At 37.7% G+C, this 6,121-nt stretch overlaps 1 long non-coding RNA gene across 1 annotated transcript; it reads right to left on the bottom strand.

Moving 5' to 3' along the window:
• Positions 1-4,785: 4,785 nt before the first annotated feature.
• Positions 4,786-5,349, bottom strand: LOC147619540 (uncharacterized). Its single transcript, XR_015261920.1, has 3 exons — positions 5,269-5,349; positions 5,081-5,170; positions 4,786-4,864 (listed from the first exon to the last, which is right to left on the bottom strand). It is a non-coding gene; the product is annotated as an uncharacterized LOC147619540 (long non-coding RNA).
• Between the last annotated feature and the right edge of the window lie 772 nt (positions 5,350-6,121).

Genomic DNA, 6,121 nt, shown 5'->3' on the forward strand with positions numbered 1-6,121 from the left:
TGTTTTTCGGCGAATCTCTGTAGTTGCATGTACTTGCTTTAATATTTTTGCTGATTTTGGGTGAAGAAAAATCCAAAAATCGTGAATGTCTTACAGGGCCCTTTTTTCCTAATGGCACAAGCACTTTTTGGAGGACCAATTTGAGGTGTTTAGACAGATGACAGCTGATGGAAGGATTGTGAATAAGGATGAAGCTTTTGTGCATATCAAGGACATATGCCAAAAGGATAAGCCGAGGTATCAATTGAATAGGAGATTTGATGTTCTTTCTTGCTGCTTCAAGGGTATCTGCAATCTCCACAAGAGGTGCTGTAGGATATTGGAGGAGAGCTTTGCATTTGCCATTTATTTACATTATGTTGAGCTTGGTGTTTTTGAAAAGTCTACTCAAGATCATGACTTGGAAGAATATGAGGAAAAGGAGGAGGAGTTGGCAAGTATTTTATTCCACACACTGTATTTTATTCTGGATACATATTGTGATTGTCTACCCCCTTTTCTTGTTGTATTTTGTGGACGTGATAAAAAACTTCAGGCCTTTACTCCACCAATGGATGGCTTGATAGGTACCTCTTTACCATTTGTAGATTTCTTAAGATCATTTGTTATATGAACATCTCCATCATGTAGACCAATTTCTGATAATACCGCTTCCAATGATTGTATTGCCTCTTTTGTTTTCACCTTAGGCCGAAGTTTCCAGGCAAATCCAATATATAGAAAAAAAGTTTCTCAATAATTCTACACAATGCATGCAATGTGCAAATGTGAACATTGCATAATGGAATATCAAGAACTGCTTTAAAATTTGGATCCTTCTTGTCCCTATTGGGTGCTCTTCTCCACCATTTGAAATCCAAGACATGGGCTGGTTGTTTACAATACAAGCAAGGAGATTTGGAGTTACCCCCTTTACTGATATTGTACATACACTTCAATGTCTTAAGATCACCTGCCATATGCCATTCTACTTGAAAATCACCTTTGCCTGGAACATGAAGATGACCCCCTAAAATTTGACTCCTTACAGTTGAGGGTATATTTGTCTATTGAAAAACCCAGTTAAGTGTTTCATAGTCCTCTGTATTCACATGCCATTACAGTAGAATGACATATGGTAGAAGTTTATTAAAAAATATACATGTATATTCAACAAATACTAACACCAAAATAAGAAAATCCATACCTCAAATGATCCCAACCACCATACATGTTTTTCTGATTGAACGCTAAAGTACTTTGAACTGGTCTTTGTGATTGATGGATCAAGTGATTCATCAAGGTAATAGTCACTCTTTCTATCTTCTTTTCCTTTCCCAATTTCACATTCATCAAGCTTAACAACAAACTTTAAAACTCCTTTACATTCCTCAAGTGTGATGTTATAAAACTCCACCATTCTTGTCTGTAATTGTTGCAGCTCCACAAAAATATTATTCAAAGAATCATATAAAGTCCTTCCTTTGGCCCCTTTATACACATTTTCGATAAATATTGTCCAATGAAGTCATCTATTTCATGATTTAGAAGACCTCTTTGGCGCCACACTGCTGCTGGGGTGGGTAACAATACACGTTTTATCCGATGATCTTTGAGAGTAGAAGAAACGATGTTAAAGATTGAAGCATATCCTTTTCTACTAACCCCACTCATATCTAGGGCTTCTTGAACTTTTTCGACATCAACTCTACTTTCTGATATAAACTTTTCGACAACATCACGTTTCACCCTTTTGACATCAACTCTACTTTCTGATATAAACTTTTCGACAACATCACGTTTCACCCTTTTGAACTTTTTTTCATCTATCAAGCTCTGCACGACAACTTTAGAGACTAAACCTTTTATTTGCTTCACTGGAACAAGATTGGAATTTTCATTTACTTCACCAATGGTTGTTGAGAGAGAATTTAGAAATTTTGAAAAATGTAGCATGATTGAAAAACTAAGATAGCGCTCAAGTAGCAAGATTTACTTGAGTTTGGGACCCCAAAAAATATGTATTAACTTGGTTTTGAACTATCTAATCATTTCCGATTGCCAATTTGCACTAACATATTCCTAGTTTTATGAAAGTATCTTTGGAAGGCCAAAATTTTCCTCTTTTTCAGCATCTTGGTAATTATGAGATTTTTGTTATAGTTCACAAGTAGCTTAGGAACTAGGACCTAAAGGAGATTGTGTTGTTTTGAAACCCCAAGTTCTACCAATTGACTTTTACAAACATGAAAAACATGATTTATTCAAGAAGTTATAGGCATTTTATGGGATTTTTGACAAAAAAGCTTCAAATTTCAATGAAAATTTCAAGTTAGAGTTTTTTTGTCAAATTTCTAATATAGCTTGTGTTTTGACATCATGAAAAATCCCCTTTATTTTTTGACTTTTAACCGACCTATGGTTGAAACAAGGTGTAGAAATGTTGTTTCACACTAAAGTGTCCTCAGGACACTTTAGTGTCCAATTAGAACTAGTGTTAATTAAAATTTCCCTACAATAAGAAAGAAACACATCTACAATTATACAATGAGATAATTATAACTCACCTTTAAAAGTTCATTGATTTACATTGAAATTTTTTGGAACTTCTTCATTCGTTTAAACAATTTGGATGCTCATTAATGGAAGTTAACAATGAGATATCGTCATACCTTGCTTTTTGAATTCTGCGCTTACATCCTCCAGAGCTAGCCTTCAACTTTGCAATGTTCCGGATTTTTCTATTCCGTAGTCTCTCTCCTAATACAGTGCCTTTTCTCCTCGCTTTCAGTAGCATTGCCTTTGTCTTTTTATGTTCTTCCTTCTCATTTTCTAGAAGTTGCTTCAATGCCACACACTCTATCTTATCTTGCCTTTTGTTTGCCTCCTCTCGTAGATATAAATTCTTGTACATATTTGCATTAGCACATTGAGCTGAGACGTATCCATACAATCCATTTACTCCATTGCCTACAAACTTCAATAGAGTTGCTGGATTAGAGAATGGAGGTGTTGAATTTCTAATGATGCATGTTGGATAGATGCTTCCGTCACACCACAAGTCTATATGCTGTAAACCTCCTTTCCACAGCATGTCTCTTTGCTCAGTGCGTAGATGCAAACTCTTTTGGTGCTTCAATATCGTGCATACTGTTGTTCCAAGTTGACATGGAAATGATGAAGTCGTTTCCTACTGGTTTCTCCTTCTGCCATGTTTTGCAACAATGCGATGTATTCTTTCTTACTATGTATTATTTTGTTTGAGAGTTGAAGAAGGCGCTAAACATTTTTAAATTCGAAATGAGAGAGATTAGTTATGTAATATTGACAGAAGAATCATTCATACGTGTGAGCCAAACATATGAAAAAGGTATCTTCTCAAAGCTTTTAATGATAAGACCTCGTTGTTTGTGAGTAACAGTATATTTATTGCCTCAAACTGACGGTTTTGGACCTGTTGTGACTATTTTACGTAGTTTAAGAGCAAGATAAATAAGAAAATAGTGAATTTCTTACAGGGCCCCAAAATGAGCTCCGAATTCTTCTAATGCAAGGGGGAGTACAAACTCTCAAAATTCAAAAACCTTTATAAAAGGGAAGCACCTAAATTTAATCATATTAAAACAATTAGGATGCTAACCCCATCATTGTATCTTTCCAAATGAGTGTAAGCTACTAGGCTAAGATGGTGAAAACCTAAGCAAGGAGCAAGGAGGCGATGTTCTCTCTCTATCTTTTTCATTTTTGAATCTAAAGTCTTGCATGCATCTCTCCCCCCACAAATTCTTGCACACATTGTAAAGGGTGTGGGCAGATCTTCCAACGGGGTTGCCTATAGATAAGGACACTCTGCTAGTCCCCCGCTAGAACATTTGGAAGAAAGATCTTGTTGAAGTCACATGTGTGCTTGCCAATAAGTTCTTAAGAGAGGATGGAACCTTTGTAACTTTATTGGTGTTTTCCATGGATTTTGTATTCAATGTCTCATGTATGGAAGAAACTTTTATCAATATCTTGCAAAAGTGTGAAATGTGTTGGTGTGTACATGTGTCAATAATTCGAGAGGGGGCAAGAGAGAGAGAGAGAGAGAGAGAGAGAGAGAGAGAGAGAGAGAGAGTGAAAGAGTGAAAGAGAGTAATGTTAGAGGTACCTATGAGTTACAATTTCAACCACTCGCCAATTTTGCAAAACTGCTCGCCCGTTAACTGCTTGCCAAAAAAAAGCACCCCTCATGCATTTTTGGTGTGGACAGTCATGCCTTGGATTCAAATATGGATAGTGTTGGTCATGCATTGATACGTGGTCTATGGACTACATTTGTGAATCCAACTTATGATGCTTTTTCGAGTTTGGATTAGAAGTTTATGATTGTGAGTTCTATGAGACCACTTCATGTGTGGATGCCTTATCAAAGTCCAGTATAACGAAAGTTGTGCCTATGTTAAATATGAGGATCACATTTGGGACACTAGGGAGGATTACACGTGGTGATGATGAAGCACGTCAGGATTTAGTCTATGTTGATCCTAGTTATGTGCATTACATTGATGCCTTACACACACCTATTGGAGATGCTTTATACTTTATATGAGATGTATGATGATTCTCCAAATGTGAGGAATATTGGCAGGTTCTATGCTCATTTCATAGAGGAAAACCAAGGGAGTTACACCTATGGTAAGTCTATGGGATGATCATGATCACACCTATGCTCATACGGATATTAGCTATGACATTAGGAAAAATTTGGACTCAAAAGGGGGCTGTTTCAGACTTCTATATAATAATAACCACATGGGTTCAGTGGCAGGAAATCCTCCCAATGGGCTTCATTGGTGGTGGGTCCTCTGTACAAACCCACCCAAAACGTGGAGATACTCCAAATCTTCAAAAAATATTAACAAAACCTACGTGTCAGTCCTATGATAATTTTAAATTCTTCTGTCACGCCTGCTATCTGCCCCTCATATTATAAAATAATGTTTATTAGCTTTGTTTGTCAGACCTTCAGCAATATAAAAGTATTTTCACCACACTCAAACTAACGAATTTGTTACATAGATCCACAAACTAAGTCTGAGATTACTTTTGTTGTACTTACAGCTCGACGTTGGCGTGGACGTCCGCCACTGAATTTGCGAGGTACACCCTTGCTGTTTGCACGTCAACGAGTACCAGGCTCCAGTGGGAACTGCATGAGTACGGATATCTTAGTTTATTTCGATATGTGGTGGGAGGAATAAAACATCACATGTCATGGATACACCATCTTCCAAAAAAAATACTCACTCTTCGAAGTATGCAAAAAAGAAGACTCGGGCGGTGTCCACTTGAGCATCCCGGAACCAGGGGCAGATGTCAACATAAGAAGAATCGCTGATTTGAATCGCTGATCAGCGAATCAATTTGGTACACCTGCTCCTGAACCTCCCGAGGCAAAATTGAAATAATATAGCTGCACAACAATTGGAATCAGCATCAGAATACCATTGCTTGAAGAACAGGCCCAAAAATCTCTGGATTCATCACAACGCGAGTTGAACCTTACGTAAAATTAAACACTACCTTTCTCGCGTTGTCATGAATCGTGTAAGTTACAAAGTGTAAGTTACAAAGTGTAAGTTACAAAAAAAGGGGGTTGGAGAAGGTGAGCTTTATCACATACCTCAAAACACACCGCAAGATTTTGTCATTCATCTCCTTGTGAGGATCATTCAAAATCTGGACTTCTTCGTCCAGCATGGGGAATAAGCATTCTACACCTCGAACTTGTATTCCCAAATTGAATCGTGGTCCGAGGACGGCGAGAGATCCCATGTTCATCTGTCGGAGCGCACGAATGGTCTCTCGCCTAGAGGTGAGAGCTTGAAGATCAAGACCCCTTCCATCTTCTTTCAAAAATGCCGCCCAAAGATCTCATCAAAGCTCGACGTGTGCTAAATCAATGTTACATTGAATGTGCAACAGATTCAAAGGTGGAGGCGGAGTGACACTCATTGAAATGGAAGGGGAAATGAGAAACAGGCAGGCTATTTCGGCTCAAAAATGGAAAGAAAGGGTGGAAAAGAGATAAACCCAAAGAGCTTCCCGCTCAAAAGAACTAGGATTCCCGCCATTGGAATAAATTATTACACCATGTCAG

This window comes from Cibotium barometz, chromosome 33, assembly GCF_041138505.1.
Source record: "Cibotium barometz isolate CiBa-2024 chromosome 33, ASM4113850v1, whole genome shotgun sequence".
Classification (NCBI taxonomy): Eukaryota; Viridiplantae; Streptophyta; class Polypodiopsida; order Cyatheales; family Cibotiaceae; genus Cibotium; species Cibotium barometz.